This window comes from Apodemus sylvaticus, chromosome 6, assembly GCF_947179515.1.
Source record: "Apodemus sylvaticus chromosome 6, mApoSyl1.1, whole genome shotgun sequence".
Taxonomy (NCBI): Eukaryota; Metazoa; Chordata; class Mammalia; order Rodentia; family Muridae; genus Apodemus; species Apodemus sylvaticus.
In genome coordinates, this window is record NC_067477.1 from 146,184,427 (window position 1) to 146,205,403 (window position 20,977).

Sequence of the window (20,977 nt, forward strand, 5' to 3'; positions counted from 1 at the left end):
ACAAGCTAATTTTGTAAGATGCGTTATTTCTTCTCGTAAAGTGTTTCCAATATGTACTTATTTGTCTTTACTCATCAAATTTTATTTCCTTATAACGTGGTATTCTTACATATTCTTTCAAGAGAAAACTCTCCTGTGCCTTCTCTTTTGAGGCTCCACGCTTAGACATACGCGCAACACCAAAGCTTTTCGAGTTACAGCTTGTTGTTTAGGAAAAAGAAGATGATTTCGCACGATGCGGGATTTCCTTAAAATGTGGTTTTCTGAAAAATTTTAACGAAAGAAAATTCTCCTGTGTGTTCTCTTTTGAAGCTACACATTTAGACCGACACGCCGCACCAAATCTTTTCGAGTTACAACGTGTTGTTTAGGAGATACAAGCTAATTTTGTACGATGCGTTATTTCTTCTCGTAAAGTTTTCCAATACGTACATATTTTTCTTTACTCTGCAACACTGTATTTCCTTATAACTTGGTATTCTTACATATTCTTTCGAGAGAAAACTATCCTGTGCGTTCCCTTTTGAGGCTACACACTTAGACATACAGGCATCACCAAAGCTTTTCGAGTTACAACGTGTTGTTTATGAAAATCAAGATTATTTCGCACGATGCGTGATTTCCTTAAAATGTGGTTTTCTCACAAATTTTGACGAAAGAAAATTATCCTGTGGGTTCTTTTTTGAGGCTACACGTTTAGACGTACACGCCACACCAAATCCTTTCGAGTTACCACGTGTTGTTTAGGAGATACAAGCTAATTTTTTATGATGCGTTATTTCTTCTCGTAAAGTGTTTCCAATACGTACTTATTTCTCTTTACTCTGCAACATTGTATTTCCCTATAACGTGGTATTCTTACATATTCTTTCGAGGGAAAACTCTCCTGTGTGTTCTCTTTTGAGGCTACATGCTTAGGCATACACGCAACGCCAAAGCTTTTCGAGTTACAACGTTTTGTTTAGGAAAAAGAAGATAATTTCGCACGATGCGAGATTTCCATAAAACGTGGTTTTCTGAAAAATTTTGACCAAAGAAAGTTCTCCTGTGCATTCTCTTTTGAGGCTACACGTGTAGTCGTAGGAGCCAAAACAAATCTTTTCGAGTTACAACGTGTTGTTTAGAAGATACAAGCTATTTTTTTACGATGCATTATTTCTTCTCTTAAAGTGTTTCCAATACGTACGTATTTGTCTTTACTCTGCAACACTGTATTTCCTTATAACGTGGTATTCTTGCATATTCTTTCGAGAGAAAACTCTCCTGTGCGTTCTCTTGTGAGGCTACACGCTTAGACATACACGCAATAGCAAAGCTTTTCGAGATACAACATGTTGTTTAGGAAAAACAAGATAATTTCGCACGATGCAAGATTTCCTTAAAACGTGGTTTCTGACAAATTTTGATGAAAGAAAATTCTCCTGTGTGTTCTCTTTTGAGGCTACAGGTTTAGACGTACATGCCACACCAGACCTTTTCGAGTTACAACGTGTTGTTTAGGAGATACAAGCTAATTTTGTATGAAGCAGTATTTCTTTTACTAAAGTGTTTCCAATATGTACTTATTTGTCTTTACTCTGCAAAATTGTATTTCCTTATAACGTGGTATTCATACAGATTCTTTCGAGAGAAAACTCTCCTGTGCGTTCTCTTTTGAGGCTACATGCTTAGACATACATGCAACCCCAAAGCTTTTCGAGTTACAACTTGTTGTTTAGGAAAAACAAGATAATTTCGAAGGATGCGAGATGTCCATAAAACATGGTTTTCTGACATATTTTGACGAAAGAAAGTTCTCCTGTGGGTTCTCTTTTGAGGCTACACGTGTAGAGGTACAGGCCACACCAAATCTTTTCGAGTTGCAACGTGTTGTTTAGGAGATACAAGCTAATTTTGTACGATGCGTTATTTCTTCTCGTAAAGTGTATCCAATATGTACGTATTTGTCTTTACTCTGCAACACTGTATTTCCTTATAACGTGGTATTCTTATATATTCTTTCGAGAGAAAACTCTCCTGTGCGTTCTCTTTTGAGGTGACACGCTTAGACATACACGCAACACCAAAGCTTTTCGAGTTACAACGTGTTGTTTAGGAAAAACAAGATAATTTCGCACGGTGCGAGATTTCATTAAAACGTGGTTTCTGACAAATTGGATGAAGGAAAAATCTCCTGTGGGTTCTCTTTTGAGGCTGCACGTTTAGACGTACACTTCACACCAAATCTTTTTGAGTTACAAGTTGTTGTTTAGGAGATACAAGCTAATTTTGTACGATGCGTTATTTCTTCTCGTAAAGTGTTTCCAATATGTACTTATTTGTCTTTACTCTGCAAAATTGTATTTCCTTTTAACGTGGTATTCTTACATATTCTTTCGAGAGAAAACTCTCCTGTGCCTTCCCTTTTGAGGCTCCATGCTTACACAAACACACAACGCCAAAGCTTTTTGAGTTACAATGTGTTGTTTAGGAAAAACAAGAATATTTCGCACGATGCCAGATTTCCATAAAACGTGGTTTTCTGAAAAATTTTGACGAAAGAAAGTTCTCTTGTGGGTTCTCTTTTGAGGCTACACGTGTGGAGGTATGAGCCACACCAAATCTTTTCGAGCTACAACGTGTTGTTTAGGAGATACAAGCTAATGTTGTACAATGCATTATTTCTTCTCTTAAAGTGTTTCCAATACGTACATATTTGTCTTTACTCTGCAACACTGTATTTCCATATAACGTGGTATTCTTACATATTCTTTCGAGAGAAAACTCTCCTTTGAGTTCTCTTTTGAGGTTACACGCTTAGACATACACGCAACACCAAAGCTTTTCGAGTTACAACGTGTTCTTTAGGAAAAACAAGATAATTTCGCACGATGCGAGATTCCCTTAAAACGTGGTTTCTGACAAATTTTGACGAAAGAAAATTCTCCTGTGGGTTCTCTTTTGAGGCTACACGTTTAGACGTACACGTCACACCAAATCTTTTCGAGTTACAACGTGTTGTTTAGGAGATACAAGCTAATTTTGTACGATGCGTTATTTCTTCTCGTAAAGTGTTTCCAATATGTACTTATTTGTCTTTACTCTGCAAAATTGTATTTCCTTATAACGTGGTATTCTTACATATTCTTTCGAGAGAAAACTCTCCTGTGCCTTCTCTTTTGAGGCTCCATGCTTACACAAACACGCAACGCCAAAGCTTTTTGAGTTACAATGTGTTGTTTAGGAAAAACAAGATAATTTCCCACGATGCCAGATTTCCATAAAACGTGGTTTTCTGAAAAATTTTGACGAAAGAAAGTTCTCCTGTGGGTTCTTTTTCGAGGCTACACGTGTAGAGGTAAGAGCCATAACAAATCTTTTCGAGTTACAACGTGTTATTTAGGAGATACAAGCTAATGTTGTACGATGCTTTATTTCTACTCTTAAAGTGTTTCCAATAAGTACATATTTGTCTTTACTCTGCAACACTGTATTTCCTTATAATGTGGTATTCTTAAATATTCTTTCGAGAGAAAACTCTCCTGTGAGTTCTCTTTTGAGGCTACAAGCTTAGACATACAGGCAACACCAAAGCTTTTCCAGTTACAACCTATTGTTTAGGAAAAACAAGATAATTTTGCACGATGCGAGATTTCTTTAAAACGTGGTTTCTGACAAATTTTGATGAAAGAAAATTCTCCTGTGGGTTCTCGTTTGAGGCTACACATGTAGACGTACACATCACACCAAATCTTTTCGAGTTACAACGTGTTGTTTAGGAGATACAAGCTAATTTTGTACGATGCGTTATTTCTTCTCATAAATTGTTTCCAATACGTACTTATTTGTATTTAGTCTGCAACACTGTATTTCCTTATAATGTGGTATTCTTACATATTCTTTGAGGGAAAACTCTCCTGTGCGTGCTCTTTTGAGGCTACATGCTTAGACATACACGCAATGACAACGATTTTCGAGTAACAACGTGTTGTTTAGTAAAAACAAGATAATTTCGCACGATGCGAGATTTCCATAAAACGTGGTTTTCTGAAAAATTTTGACGAAAGAAAATTCTCCTGTGGGTTCTCTTTTGAGGCTACACGTGTAGGGGTACGAGCCACACTAAATCTTATCGAGTTACAAGGTGTTGTTTAGGAGATACAAGCTAATTTTGTACGATGCTTTAATTCTTCTCGTAAAGTGTTTCCAATACGTATGTATTTGTCTTTACTCTGCAACACTGTATTTCCTTATAACGTGGTATTCTTACATATTCTTTCGAGAGAAAACTCTCCTGTGTGTTCTCTTTTGAGGCTACACGCTTAGACATACACGCACCACCAAAGCTTTTCGAGTTACAACGTGTTGTTTAGGAAAAACAAGATAATTTCGCACGATGCGAGATTTCCATAAAACGTGGTTTCTGACAAATTTTGATGAAAGAAAATTCTCCTGTGGGTTCTCTTTTGAGGCTACACATTTAGACGTACACGTCACACCAAATCTTTTTGTTGTTTAGGAGATACAAGCTAATTTTCTACGATACGTTATTTCTTATTGTAATGTGTTTCCAATAAGTTCTTATTTGTCTTTACCCTGCAAAATTGTATTTTCTTATAACGTGGTATTCTTACATATTCTTTCAAGAGAAAACTCTCCTGTGCCTTCTCTTTTGAGGCTCCACGCTTACACATACACGCAACACCAAAGCTTTTCGAGTTACAACATGTTGTTTAGGAAGAAGATGATATCGCACGATGCGGGATTTCCTTAAAACGTGGTTTTCTGACAAATTTTGACGAAAGAAAATTCTCCTTTGGGTTCTCTTTTGAGGCTACATTTTTAGATGTACACGCCACACCAAATTTTTTCGTGTTACAACGTGTTGTTTAGGAGATACAAGCTAATTTTGTACGATGCGTTAATTCTTCTAGTAAAGCGTTTCCAATATGTATGTATTTGTCTTTACGCTGCAACACTGTATTTCCTTATCACGTGGTTTTCTTACATATTGTTTCGAGAGAAAACTATACTGTGCGTTCCCTTTTGAGGCTACACACTTAGACATACAGGCAACACCAAAGCTTTTCGAGTTACAACGTGTTTTTATGAAAAACAAGATAATTTCGCACGATGCGAGATTTCCTTAAAACGTGGTGTTCTGACAACGTTTGAGGAAAGAAAATTCTCCTGTGGGTTCTCTTTTGAGGCTACACGTTTAGACGTGCACGCAATACCGAATCATTTCGAGTTACCATGTGTTGTTCAGGAGATACAAGCTAATTTTGTACGATGCGTTATTTCTTCTTGTAAAGTGTTTCCAATAAGTATGTATTTTCTTTAGTGTGCAATACTGTATTTCCTAATAATGTGGTATTCTTACATATTCTTTTGACAGAAAATTCTCCTGTGCCTTCTCTTTTGAGGCTACACGCTTAGACATACACGCAACACCAAAGATTTTCGAGTGACACCGTGATGTTTAGGAAAAACAAGATAATTTCGCATGATGTGGGATTTCCTTAAAACGTGGTTTTCTGACAAATTTTGACGAAAGAAAATTTTCCTGTGGGTTCTCTTTTGAGGCTGCACATTTAGACGTACACACCACACCAAATCTTTTCAAGTTACAACGTGCTGTTTAGGAGTTACAAGCTAATTTTTTATGATGCATTATTTCTTCTCATAAAGTTTAAGTGTTTCCAATATGTACATATTTGTGTTTACTCTGCAACATTGTATTTCCTCATAACGTGGTATTATTACATATTCTTTCGAGAGAAAACTGTCCTGTGCGTTCTCTTTTGAGGCTACACGCTTAGACATACACGCAACACCAAAGCTATTCGAGTTACAACGTGTTGTTTAGGAAAAACAAGATAATTTCGCACGATGTGGGATTTTCTAAAATCGTGATTTTCTGAAAAAATTTTGACCAAAGAAAATACTCCTGTGGGTTCTCTTTTGAGGCTACACGTTTAGATGTACACGTCACACCAAATCTTTTCGAGTTATAACGTGTAGTTTAGGAGATACATGCTAATTTTGTATGATGCATTATTTCTTCTCGTAAAGTGTTTCCAATACGTACGTATTTGTCTTTACTCTGCAACACCGTATTTCCTTATAACGTGGTATTCTTGCATATTCTTTCGAGAGAAAATTCTCCTGTGCCTTCTCATTTGAGGCTACATGCTTAGACATACACGCAAAACCAAATCTTTTTGATTTACACGTGTTGATTAGGAAAAACAATATAATTTCGCATGATGCGGGCTTTCCTTAAAATGTGGTTTTCTTACAAATTTTGACGAAAGAAAATTCTCCTGTGGGTTCTCTTTTGAGGCTACACGTTTAGACGTACACACCACACCAAATCTTTTCGAGTTACAACGTGCTGTTTAGGAGTTACAAGCTAATTTTTTCTGATGCATTATTTCTTCTCGTAAAGTTTAAGTGTTTCCAGTATGTACATATTTGTCTTTACTCTGCAACATTGTATTTCCTTATAACGTGGTATTCTTACATATTCTTTCGAGAGAAAACTGTCCTGTGCGTTCTCTTTTGAGGCTACACGCTTAGACATACACGCAACACCAAAGCTATTCGAGTTACAACGTGTTGTTTAGGAAAAACAAGATAATTTCGCACGATGTGGGATTTTCTAAAATCGTGGTTTTCTGAAAAAAAATTTGACCAAAGAAAATACTCCTGTGGGTTCTCTTTTGAGGCTACACGTTTAGATGTACACGTCACACCAAATCTTTTCGAGTTATAACGTGTAGTTTTGGAGATACATGCTAATTTTGTACAATGCATTATTTCTTCTCCTAAAGTGTTTCCAATACGTACGTATTTGTCTTTACTCTGCAACACTGTATTTCCTTATAACGTGGTATTCTTGCATATTCTTTCGAGAGAAAATTCTCCTGTGCCTTCTCATTTGAGGCTACATGCTTAGACATACACGCAAAACCAAATCTTTTTGATTTACACGTGTTGATTAGGAAAAACAATATAATTTCGCATGATGCGGGCTTTCCTTAAAACGTGGTTTTCTTACAAATTTTGACGAAAGAAAATTCTCCTGTGGGTTCTCTTTTGAGGCTACATGTTTAGACGTACACGCCACACCAAATCATTTCGAGTTAAAACGTGTTGTTTAGGAGATACAAGCTTGTACGAAGCGTTATTTCTTCTCGTAAAGTGTTTCCAATACGAACGTATTTGTCTTTACTCTGCAACAATGTATTTCCTTATAACGTGGTATTCTTACATATTCTTTATAGAGAAAACTCTCCTGTGCCTTCTCTTTTGAGGCTACATGCTTAGACATAGAGGCAACACCAAAGCTTTTCGAGTTACGACGTTTTGTTTGGGAAAACCAAGATAATTTCGCAGGATGCGGGATTTCCTTAAAACGTGGTTTTCTGAAAAATTTTGACAAACGAAAATTCTCCTGTGGGATCTCTTTTGAGGCTACACGATTAGACGCACACACCACACCAAATATTTTCGAGTTACAACGTGTTGTTTAGGAGATACAAGCTAATTTTTTACGATGCTTTATTTCTTCTCGTAAAGTGTTTCCAATACATACGTATTTGTCTTTACTCTGCAACACTGTATTTCATTATAACGTGGTATTCTTACATATTCTTTCGAGAGAAAACTCTCGTGTGCATTCTCTTTCGAAGGCTACATGCTTAGACATACGTGCAACACCAAAGCACACGAGTTACAACGTGTTGTTTAGGAAAAACAAGATAATTTCGCACGATGCGGGATTTCCTAAAATCGTGGTTTTCTGAAAAAATTTTGTCGAAAGAAAATACTCCTGTGGGTTCTCTTTTGAGGCTACACGTTTAGATGTACACGCCACACCAAATCTTTTCGAGTTATAACGTGTAGTTTAGGAGATACAAGCTAATTTTTTTTACGATGCATTATTGCTTCTTGTAAAGTGTTTCCAATATGTACGTATTTGTCTTTACTCTGCAACACTGTATTTCTTTTTAACGTGGTATTCTTACATTTTCTTTAAGGGAAAACTCTCTTCCTATGCCTTCTCTTTTGAGGCTACATGCTTAGACATACTCGCAACACCAAAGCTTTTCGAGTTACGACCGGTTGTTTAGGAAAAACAAGATAATTTCGCATGATGCGGGATTTCCTTAAAATGTGGTTTACTGACCAATTTTGACGAAAGAAAATTCTCCTGTGGGTTCTCTTTTGAGGCTACACGTTTAGACATATAGGCCATACCAAATCTTTTCGAGTTACAACGTGTTGTTTAGGAGATACAAGCTAATTTTGTACGATGCGTTATTTCTTCTCTTAAAGTGTTTCCAATACGTACGTATTTGTCTTTACTCTGCAACACTGTATTTCCTTATAACGTAGTATTCTTACATATTCTTTCGAGAGAAAACTCTCCTGTGAGTTCTCTTTTGAGGCTACAAGTTTAGACATACAGGCAACACCAAAGATTTTCCAGTTACAACCTGTTGTTTAGGAAAAACAAGATAATTTTGCACGATGCGAGATTTCTTTAAAACGTGGTTTCTGACAAATTTTGATGAAAGAAAATTCTCCTGTGGGCTCCCTTTTGAGGCTACACGTTTAGACGTACACGTCACACCAAATCTTTTCGAGTTACAACGTGTTGTTTAGGAGATACAAGCTAATTTTGTACGATGCGTTATTTCTTCTCGTAAAGTGTTTCCAATGTGTACTTATTTGTCTTTACTCTGCAAAATTGTATTTCCTTATAACATGGTATACTTACCTATTCTTTTGAGAGAAAACTCTCCTGTGCCTTCTCTTTTGAGGCTCCATGCTTACACATACACGCAACACCAAAGCTTTTCGAGTTACAACATGTTGTTTAGGAAAAACAAGATGATTTCGCACGATGCGGGATTTCCTTAAAACGTGGTTTTCTGAAAAATTTTGACGAAAGAAAATTCTCCTGTGGGTTTTCTTTTGAGGCTACACGTTTAGACGTACATGCCATACCAAATCTTTTCGAGTTACAACGTGTTGTTTAGGAGATACAAGTTAATTTTTTACGTTGCGTTAATTCTTTTCGTAAAGTGTTTCCCATACGTACATATTTGTCTTTATTCTGCAACATTGTATTTCCTTATAAGGTGGAATTCATGCATATTCTTTCGAGAGAAAACTATCCTGTGCGTTCCCTTTTGAGGCTACACACTTAGACATACAGGCAACACCAAAGCTTTTCGAGTTACAACGTGTTGTTTATGAAAAACAAGATAATTTCGCAAGATGCGGGATTTCCTTAAAACGTGGTTTTAGGAAAAATTTTGACGAAAGAAAATTCTCCTGTGGGTTCTCTTTTGAGGCTACCTGTATAGACGTACACGCCACACCAAATCCTTTCGAGTTACTACGTGTTGTTTAGGAGATACAAGCTAATTTTGTAGGATGCGTTATTTTTTCTCGTAAAGTGTTTCCCTTATGTACTTATTTGTCTTTACTCTGCAACACTGTTTTTCCTTATGACATTGTATTCTTACATGTTCTTTCGAGAGAAAACTCTCCTGTGCATTCTCTTTAGAGACTACATGCTCAGACATTCACACAACACCAAAGCTTTTCGAGTTACAACGTGTTGTTAAGGAAAAACAAGATAATTTTGCACGATGTGGGATTTCCTTAAAACGTGGTTTTTTGACAAATTTTGACGAAAGAAAGTTCTCCTGTAGGTTCTCTTTTGAGGCTACACGTGTAGAGGTACGAGCCACACCAAATATTTTTGAGTTACAACGTGTTGTTTAGGAGATACAAGCAAATATTGTATGATGCGTTATTTCTTCTCGTAAAGTGTTTCCAATATGTACTTATTTGTCTTTACTCTGCAACACTGTATTTCCTTATAACGTGGTATTCTTACATATTCTTTCGAGGGAAAACTCTCCTGTACATTCTCTTTTGAGGCTAGAAGCTTAGACAAACACGCATCTCCAAAGCTTTTCGAGTTACCACGTGTTGTTTAGGAAAAAGAAGGAAATTTTGCACGATGCGAGATTTCCATAAAACGTGGTTTTCTGAAAAATTTTGACGAAAGAAAATTCTCCTGTGGGTTCTATTTTGATGCTACACGTTTAGACACACACGCCACACCAAATCTTTTCGGGTTATAACGTGTTGTTTAGGAGATACAAGCTAATTTTGTATGATGCGTTATTTCTTCTCTTAAAGATTTCCAATACGTACGTAGTTGTCTTTACTCTGCAACACGGTATTTCCTTATAACGTGGTATTCTTACATATTCTTTCGAGAGAAAACTATCCTGTGCGTTCTCTTTTGTGGCTACAAGCTTAGAAATACACGCAACACCAAAGATTTTCGAGTTACAACGTGTTGTTTAGGAAAAACAAGATAATTTCGCACGATGTGAGATTTCCTTAAAATGTGGTTTTCTGACAAATATTGACGAAAGGAAATTCTCCTATGGGTTTTCTTTTGAGGCTACACGTTTAGTCATACATGCCACACCAAGTCTTTTCGAGTTACAACGTGTTGTTGAGGAGATACAAGCTATTTTTTACGATGTGTTATTTTTTCTCATAATGTTAAAGTGTTTCCAATATGTAAGTATTTGTCTTTACTCTGCAACACTGTATTTCCTTATAACGTGGTATTCTTACATATTCTTTCTAGAGAAAACTCTCCATTGCCTTCTCTTTTGAGGCTACACGCTAAGACTTACACGCAACACCAAAGCTTTTCGAGTTACAACATGTTGTTTAGGAAAAACAAGATAATTTCACACGATGAGGGATTTCCTTAAAACGTGTTTTTCTGACATATTTTGATGAAAGAAAATTCTCCTGTGGGTTCTCTTTTGAGGCTACATGTTTAGGTGTACACGCCACACCAAATCTTTTCAAGTTACAACGTGCTGTTTAGGAGATACAAGCTAATTTTGTACGATGCATTATTTCTTCTCATAAAGTTTAAGCGTTTCAAATAAGTGCGTATTTGTCTTTACTCTGCAACACTGTATTTCCTTATAACGTGGTATTCTTACATATTCTTTCGAGAGAAAACTCTCCTGTGCCTTGTCTTTTGAGGCTACACGCCTAGACATACACGCAACACCAAAGCTTTTCGAGTTACGATGTGTTGTTTAGGAAAAACAAGATAATTTCGCACAATGCGGGATTTCCTTAAAACACGTTTTTCTGGCAAATTTTGACGAAAAAAAATTCTCCTGTGGGTTCTCTTTTAAGCCTACATGTTTAGTTGTAAACGCCAGACCAAATCTTTTCCATTTACAACGTGTTGTTTAGGAGATATAAGCTAATTTTAAATGATGCGTTATTACTTCTCGTAAAGTTTAAGTGTTTCTAATTAGTAGGTATTTGTCTTTACTCTGCCACACTGTATTTCCTTATAACGTGGTATTCTTACATATTGTTTTGAGTGAAAACTCTCCTGTGCCTTCTCTTTTGAGGCTACACGCTTAGACATACACGCAACACCAAAGCTTTTCGAGTTAAGATGTGTTGTTTAGGAAAAACAAGATAATTTTGCACGATGCGGGATTTCCTTATAACATGGTTTTCTGACAAATTTTGATGAAAGAAAATTCTCCTGTGGGTTCTCTTTTGAGGCTACACGTTTAGAATTACACGACACACCAAATCTTTTTAAGTTACAACGTGCTGTTTAGGAGATACAAGCTAAATTTGTATGATAAGTTATTTCTTCTCATAAAGTTTAAGTGTTTCCAATAAGTAAGTATTTGTCTTTACTCTGCAACACTGTATTTCCTTATAACGTGGTATTCTTACATATTCTTTTGAGAGAAAACTCTCCTGTGCCTTCTCTTTTGAGGCTACACGCTTAGACATACACGCAACACCAAATCATTTCGAGTTACAACGTGTTGATTAGGAAAAACAAGATAATTTCGCACGATGCGAGATTTCCTTAAAACGAGGATTTCTGACAAATTTTGAAGAAAGAAAATTCTCCTGTGGGTTCTCTTTTGAGGCTACACGTTTAGACGTACACGCCACACCAAATCATTTCGAGTTAAAACGTGTTGTTTAGGAGATACAAGCTTGTACGAAGCATTATTTCTTCTCCTAAAATGTTTCCAAAACGTACGTATTTGTCTTTGCTCTGCAACACTGTATTTCCTTATAACGTGGTATTCTTACATATTCTTTCGAGAGAAAACTCTCCTGTGCCTTCTCTTTTGAGGCTACACGATTAGATATACAAGCAACGCCAAAGCTTTTCGAGTTACGATGTTTTGTTTAGGAAAAACATGATAATTTCGCACGATGCGGGATTTCCTTAAAACGTGGTTTTCTGATAAATTTTGACGAAAGAAAATTCTCCTGTGGGTTCTCTTTTGATGCTACAAGTTTAGACGCACACACCACACCAAATATTTTCGAGTTACAACGTGTTGTTTAGGAGATACAAGCTAATTTTTTATGATGCGTTATTTCTTCTCCTAAAGTGTTTCCAATACGTATGTACTTGTCTTTACTCTGCAACACTGTAGTTCCTATTTACGTGGTATTCTTACATATTCTTTTGAGAGAAAACTCTCCGTTGCCTTCTCTTTTGAGGCTACACGCTAAGACTTACACGAAACACCAAAGCTTTTCGAGTTACAACGTGTTGTTTAGGAATAACCAGATAATTTCGCATGATGCGGGATTTCCTTAAACCGTGGTTTTCTGACAAATTTTGACGCAAGAAAATTCTCCTGTGGGTTCTCTTTTGAGGCTACACGTTTAGAAGTACACGCCACACCAAATCATTTCTAGTTACAACGTGCTGTTAAGAGATACAAGCTAATTTTGCACGACGCATTATTTCTTCTCGTAAAGTTTAAGTGTTTCCAATATGTATGGATTTGTCTTTATTCTGCAACACTGTATTTCCTTATAACGTGGTATTGTTACATATTGTTTCCAGAGAAAACTCTCCTGTGCCTTCTCTTTTGAGGCTACACGCATAGACATACACGCAACACCAAAGCTTTTCGAGTTACAACGTGTTGTTTAGGAAAAACAAGATTTTTCGCACGATGCGTGATTTCCTTAAAACGTGGTTTTGTGACAAATTTTGACGAAAGAAAATTTTCCTGTGGGTACTCTTTTGAAGCTACACCTTTAGACGTACACGCCACACCAAATGTTTTCGAGTTACAATGTGTTGTTTAGGAGATACAAGCTAATTTTTTTACTATGCGTTATTTCTCCTCGTAAAGTGTTTCCAATAAGTACATATTTGTCTTTACTCTGCAACACTGTATTTCCTTATATTGTGGTATTCTTACATATTCTTTCGAGAGAAAACTCTCCAGTGCATTCTCTTTTGAGGCTACATGCTTAGACATACACGCAACTCCAAAGCATTTCTAGTAACGACGTGTTGTTTAGGAAAAACAAGATAATTTCGCACGATGCGGGATTTACTTAAAACGTGGTTTTCTGAAAAATTTTGACGAAAGAAAATTCTCCTGGGGGTTCTCTTTTACGGCTACACATTTAGACGTACATGCCACACCAAATCTTTTCGAGTTACAACGTGCTGTTTAGGAGATACAAGCTAATTTTGTATGATAAGTTATTTCTTCTCGTGAAGTTTAAGTGTTTCCAATACGTACGTATTTGTCTTTAGTCTGCAACACTGTATTTCTTTATAACGTGGTATTCTTACCTATTCTTTGAGAGAAAACTCTCCTGTGCCTTCTCTTTTGAGGGTACACGCTTAGACAAACACGCAACATCAAAGCTTTTCGAGTTACGATGTGTTGTTTTGGAAACACAAGATAATTTCGCACAATGCGGGATTTCCTTAAAAAATTGTTTTCTGACAAATTTTGTCGAAAGAAAATTCTTCTGTGGGTTCTCTTTTGAGGCTACACGTTTAGACGTACATGCCATGCCAAATCATTTCGAGTTACAACGTGTTGTTTAGGAGATACAAGCTAATTTTGTTTGATGCGTTATTTCTTCTCGTAAAGTGTTTCCAATACGTACATATTTTTCTTGACTCTGCAACACTGTATTTCCTAATAACGTGGTATGCTTACATATTCTTTCGAGAGAAAACACTCCTGTGCGTTCTCTTTTGAGGCTACACGCTTAGACATACACTAAACACCAAAGCTTTTCGAGTTACAACGTGTTCTTTAGGAAAAACAAGATAATTTCGCACGATGCGGGATTTCCTTAAAACGTGGTTTTCTGAAAAAATTTTGACGAAAGAAAATTCTTCTGTGGGTTCTCTTTTCAGGCTACATGTTTAGACGTACACGCCATACGAAATCTTTTCGAGTTACAACGTGTAATTTAGGAGATATAACGTAATTTTGTACGATGCGTTATTTCTTCTTGTAAAGTGTTTCGAATACGTACGTATTTGTCTTTACTCTGCAACACTGTATTTCCATATAACGTGATATTCTTACGTATTCTTTCGAGAAAAAACTCTCCTGTGCCTTCTCTTTTGAGGCTACACGCTTAGACATACATACAACACCAAAGCTTTTCGAGTTACAAAGTGTTCTTTAGGAAAAACAAGATAATTTCGCACAATGCGGGATTTCCTTAAAACGTGGTTTTCTGACCAATTTTGACTAAAGAATATTCTCCTGTGGGTTCTCCTTTGAGGCTACACGTTTAGACATACAAGCCACATCAAATCTTTCTGAGTTACAATGTGTTGTTTAGGAGATACAAGCTAATTTTGTATGATGCGTTATTTCTTCTTGTAAAGTGTTTCCAATACTTATGTATTTGCTTTACTCTGCAACACTGTCCTTCCTTATAACGTGGTATTCTTACATATTCTTTCGAGAGAAAACTCTCCTGTGCGTTCTCTTTGGGGATACAAGCTTAGACATACACGCAACACCAAAGCTTTTCGAGTGACAACGTGTTGTTTACGAAAAACAAGATAATTTAGCACGATGCGGGATTTCCTTAAAACGTGGTTTTCTGAAAAAAAATTTGACGAAAGAAAACTCTCCTGTGGGTTCTCTTTTGAGGCTACACGTTTAGATGTACACGCCACACCAAATCTTTTTCGAGTTACAACGTGTTGCTTAGGAGAAACAAGCTAATTTTGTATGATGCGCTATTTCTTCTTGTAAAGTGTTTCCAATAATTACGTATTTGTCTTTACTCTGCAACACTGTATCTCCTTATAACTTGGTATTCTTACATATTCTTTCAAGAGAAAACTCTCCTGTGCCTTCTCTTTTGAGGCTTCGCGCTTAGACATTCACGCAACAGCAAAGCTTTTCGAGTTACAACGTGTTCTTTAGGAAAACCAAGATAATTTCGCACGATGCGGGATTTCCTTAAAACGTGGTTTTCTGACTAATTTTGACTAAAGAATATTATCCTGTGAGTTCTCCTTTGAGGCCACACGTTTAGACGTACAAGCCACATCAAATCTTTCTGAGTTACAACGTATTGTTTAGGAGATACAAGCTAATTTTGTATGACGCGTTATTTCTTCTTGTACAGTGTTTCCAATACGTATGTATTTGCTTTACTCTGCAACACTGTATTTCCTTATAACGTGGTATTCTTACATATTATTTCGAGAGAAAACTCTCCTGTGCCTTCTCTTTTGAGGCTATACGCTTAGACATACACGCAACACCAAAGCTTTTCGAGTGACAACGTGTTGTTTAGGAAAAACAAGGTAATTTCCAACGATGCGGGATTTCCTTAAAACATGGTTTTCAGACAAATTTTGACAAAAGAAAATTCTCCTGTGTGGTTCTCTTTTGAGGCTACACGTTTAGAAGTACACGCCACACCAAATCTTTTCGAGTTACAACGTGCTGTTAGGAGATACAAGCTAATTTTGTATGATGCATTATTTCTTCTCATAAAGTTTAAGTATTTCCAATATGTATGTATTTGTCTTTACTCTGCAACACTGTATTTCCTTATAACGTGGTATTCTTACATATTCTTTGGAGAGAAAACTCTCCTGTGCATTCCCTTTTGTGGCTACATGCTTAGACATACATGCAACACCAAAGCTTTTCGAGTTACAACGTGTTGTTTAGGAAAAACAAGATAATTTCGCACGATGCGGGATTTCCTTAAAACGTGGTTTTCTGAAAAAATTTTGATGAAAGAAAATACTCCTGTGGGTTCTCTTTTGAGGCTACACGTTTATACGTACACCCCACACCAAATCTTTTCGAGTTATAACGTGTAGTTTAGGAGATACAAGCTAATGTTGTACGATGCATTATTTCTTCTTCTAAAGTGTTTCCAATACGTAGGTATTTGTCTTTACTCTGCAACACTGTATTTCCTTATAACGTGGTATTCTTACATATTCTTTAGAGAGAAAACTCTCCTGTGCCTTCTCTTTTGAGGCTACACGCTTAGACATACACGCAACACCAAAGCTTTTCGAGTTACGACGTGTTGTTTAGGAAAAACAAGATAATTTCGCTAGATGTGGGATTTCCTTAAAACGTGGTTTACTGACCAATTTTGACGAAAGAAAATTCTCCTGTGTGGTTCTCTTTTGAGGCTACACGTTTAGAAGTACACGCCACACCAAATCTTTTCGAGTTACAACGTGCTGTTAGGAGATACAAGCTAATTTTGTATGATGCATTATTTCTTCTCATAAAGTTTAAGTGTTTCCAATATATATGTATTTGTCTTTACTCTGCAACACTGTATTTCCTTATAACGTGGTATTCTTACATATTCTTTGGAGAGAAAACTCTCCTGTGCATTCCCTTTTGTGGCTACATGCTTAGACATACATGCAACACCAAAGCTTTTGGAGTTACAACGTGTTGTTTAGGAAAAACAAGATAATTTCGCACGATGCGGGATTTCCTTAAAACGTGGTTTTCTGACAAATTTTGACCTAAGATTATTCTCCTGTGGGTTCTTTTTTGAGGCTACACTTTTAGACGTACAAGCCACATCAAATCTTTCCGAGTTACAACGTGTTGTTTAGGAGGTACAAGCTAATTTTGTACGATGCATTATTTCTTCTCGTAAAGTTTAAGTGTTTCCAATATGTACGTATTTGTCTTTTCTCTGCAACACTGTATATCCTTATAAGGTGGTATTCTTACATATTCGTTCGAGAGAAAACTCTCCTGTGCCTTCTCCTTTGAGGCTACATGATTAGACATACACACAAAACCAAAGCTTTTCGAGTTACGATGTGTTGTTTAGGAAAAACAAGATAATTTCGCACGACGCAGTATTTCCTTAAAATGTGGTTTTCTAACAAATTTTGACGAAAGAAAATTCTCCTGTGGGTTCTCTTTTGAGGCTACACGTTTAGACGTACACGCCACACCAAATAATTTTGAGTTAAAACGTGTTGTTTAGGAGATACAAGCTTGTACGAAGCATTATTTCTTCTCGTAAAATGTTTCCAATATATACGTATTTGTCTTTTATCTGCTACACTGTATTTCCTTATAACATGGTATTCTTACATATTCTTTCGAGAGAAAACTCTCCTGTGCCTTCTCTTTTGAGGCTACACGCTTAGACATACACGCAACACCAAAGATTTTCGAGTCAGGACGTTTTGTTTAGGAAAAAATAGATAATTTCGCACAATGCCGGATTTCCTTAAAATGTGGTTGTATGAAAAATTTTGACGAAAGAAAATTCTACTGTGGGTTCTCTTTTGAGGCTACACGTTTAGACGCACATGCCACACCAAATCTTTTCGAGTTACAACGTGTTGTTTAGGAGATACAAGCTAATTTTGTACGATAAGTTATTTCTTCTCGTAAAGTTTAAGTGTTTCCAATATGTACGTATTTGTCTTTACTCTGCAACACTGTATTTCCTTATAACGTGGTATTCTTACATATCCTTTGGAGAGAAAACTCTCCTGTGCCTTCTCTTTTGATGCTACACGCTTAGAAATACACGCAACACCAAAGCTTTTCAAGTTACAACGTGTTGTTTAGGAAAAACAAGATAATTTCGCACGATGCGGGATTTCCTTAAAATGTGGTTTTCTGACAAATATTGACGAAAGAAAATTCTCCTATGGGTTCTCTTTTGAGGCTACACGTTTTGTCATATATGCCGCACCAAATCCTTTCGAGTTACAACGTGTTGTTTAGGAGATACAAGCTATTTTTTACGATGTGTTATTATTTCTCATAAAGTTTAAGTTTTTCCATTACGTACTTATTTGTCTTTACTCTGCAACACTTTATTTCCTTATAACGTGGTATTCTTACATATTCTTTCGAGAGAAAACTCTCCATTGCCGTCTCTTTTGAGGCTACACGCTAAGACTTACACGCAACACCAAAGCTTTTCGAGTTACAACGTGTTGTTTAGGAAAAACAAGATAATTACACACGATGCGGGATTTCCTTAAAACGTGGTTTTCTGACAAATTTTGAGGAAAGAAAATTCTCTTGTGGGTTCTCTTTTGAGGCTACACGTTTAGATATACACGCCACACCAAATCTTTTCAAGTTACAACGTGCTGTTTAGGAGATACAAGCTAATTTTGTATGATGCATCATTTCTTCTCGTAAAGTTTAAGTGTTTCCAATAAGTGCTTATTTGTCTTTACTCTGCAACACTGTATTTCCTTATAACGTGGTATTCTTACATATTCTTTCGAGAGAAAACTCTCCATTGCCGTCTCTTTTGAGGCTACATGCCTAGACATACACGCAACACCAAAGCTTTCGAGTTACGATGTGTTGTTTAGAAAAAACAAGATATTTTCGAACGATGCGGGATTTCCTTAAAACATGGTTTTCTGACAAATTTTGACGAAGAAAATTCTCCTGTGGGTTCTCTTTTAAGGCTACATGTTTAATTGTAAACGCCACACCAAATCGTTTCGAGTTACAACGTGTTGTTTAGGTGATATAAGCTAATTTTGTATGATGCTTTATTTCTTCTCTAATGTTTAAGTGTTTCCAATACGTACGTAATTGTCTTTACTCTGCAACACTGTATTTCCTTATAACGTGGTATTCTTACATATTGTTTCGAGAGAAAACTCTCCTGTGCCTTCTCTTTTGACGCTACATGCTTAGACATACACGCAACACCAAAGCTTTATGCGTTAAGATGAGTTGTTTAGGAAAAAGATAATTTTGCAAGATGCAGGATTTCCTTAAAACATGGTTTTCTGACAAATTTTGACAAAGAAAATTCTCCTGTGGGTTCTCTTTTGAGGCTACACGTTTAGACTTACACGCCACACCAAGTCTTTTCGAGTTACAACGTGTTGTTTAGGAGATACAAGCTAATTTTTTACGATAAGTTATTTCTTCTCGTAAAGTTTAAGTGTTTCCAATACGTATGTATTTGTCTTTATCTGCAACACTGTATTTCCTTATAACGTGGTATTCTTACATATTCTTTCGAGAGAAAACTCTCCTGTGCCTTCTCTTTTGAGGCTACACGGGTAGACATACACGCAACACCAAAGCTTTTCGAATTACAACGTGTTGTTTAGGCAAAACAAGATAATTTGTCACGATGCAGGATTTCCTTAAAACGTGGTTTTCTGACAAATTTTGACGAATGAAAATTCTCCTTTGGGTTCTCTTTTGAGGCTACATGTTTAGACATACACGCCATACCAAATATTTTCGAGTTACAACGTGTTGTTTAGGAGATACAAGCTAATTTTGTACGATGCGTTATTTCTACTCCTAAAGTTTCTCCAATGCATACATATTTGTCTTTACTCTGCAAAACTGTATTTCTTTATAACGTGGTATTCTTACATATTCTTTGAGAGAAAACTCTCCTGTGCCTTCTCTTTTGAGGCTACACGCTTAGACATACACACAACACCAAAGCTTTTCGAGTTACAACATGTTGATTAGGAAAAACAAGATAATTTCGCATGATGCGGGATTACCTTAAAACATGGTTTTCTGACAAATTTTGACGAAAGAAAATTATCCTGTGGGTTCTCTTTTGAGGCTACACGTTTAGACGTACACGCCCCACCAAATCTTTTCGAGTTACAACGTGTTGTTTAGGAGATACAAGCTAATTTTTACGATGCGTTATTTCTTCTCAGAACGTGTTTCCAATAAGTATGTATTTGTCTTTACTCTGCAACATTCGATTTCCTTATAACGTGGTATTCTTACATATTTTTTTGAGACAAAACTCTCCTGTGCGTTCTCCTTTGAGGCTACATGCTAAGACATACTCACAACACCAATGCTTTTCATGTTAAAACATGTTGTTTAGGAAAAATAAGATAATTTCGCACGATATGGGATTTCCTTAAAACGTGGTTTTCTGACAAATTTTGACGAAAGAAAATTCTCCTGTAGGTTCTCTTTTGAGGCTACACGTTTAGATGTACACGCCACACCAAGTCTTTTCGAGTTACAATGTGTTGTTTAGGAGATACAAGCTAATTTTTTAAGATGCGTTATTTCTTCTCATAAACTTTAAGTGTTTCCAATAGGTACGTATTTGTCTTTATTCTGCAAAACTGTATTTCCTTATAACGTGGTATTCTTACATATTCTTTCGAGAGAAAACTCTCCTGTGCCTTCTCTTTTGAGGCTACACGCTTAGACATACACGCAACACCAAAGCTTTTGAGTTACAACATGTTGTTTAGGAAAAACAAGATAATTTCGCACGATGCGGGATTTCCTTAAAACTTGGTTTTCTGACAAATTTTGATGAAAGAAAATTCTCCTGTGGGTTCTCTTTTGAGGCTACATGGTTAGACATACACGCCACACCAAATCTTTTTGAGTTACAATGTGCTGTTTATGAGATACAAGCTAATTTTTTACGATGCATTTTTTATTCTCGTAAATTTTAAGTGTTTCCAATAGGTACGTATTTGTCTTTACTCTGCAACACTATATTTCCTTATAACGTGGTATTCCTACATATTCTTTCGAGAGAAAACTCTCCTGTGCCTTTTCTTTTGAGGCTACGCGCTTAGACATACACGCAAAACCAA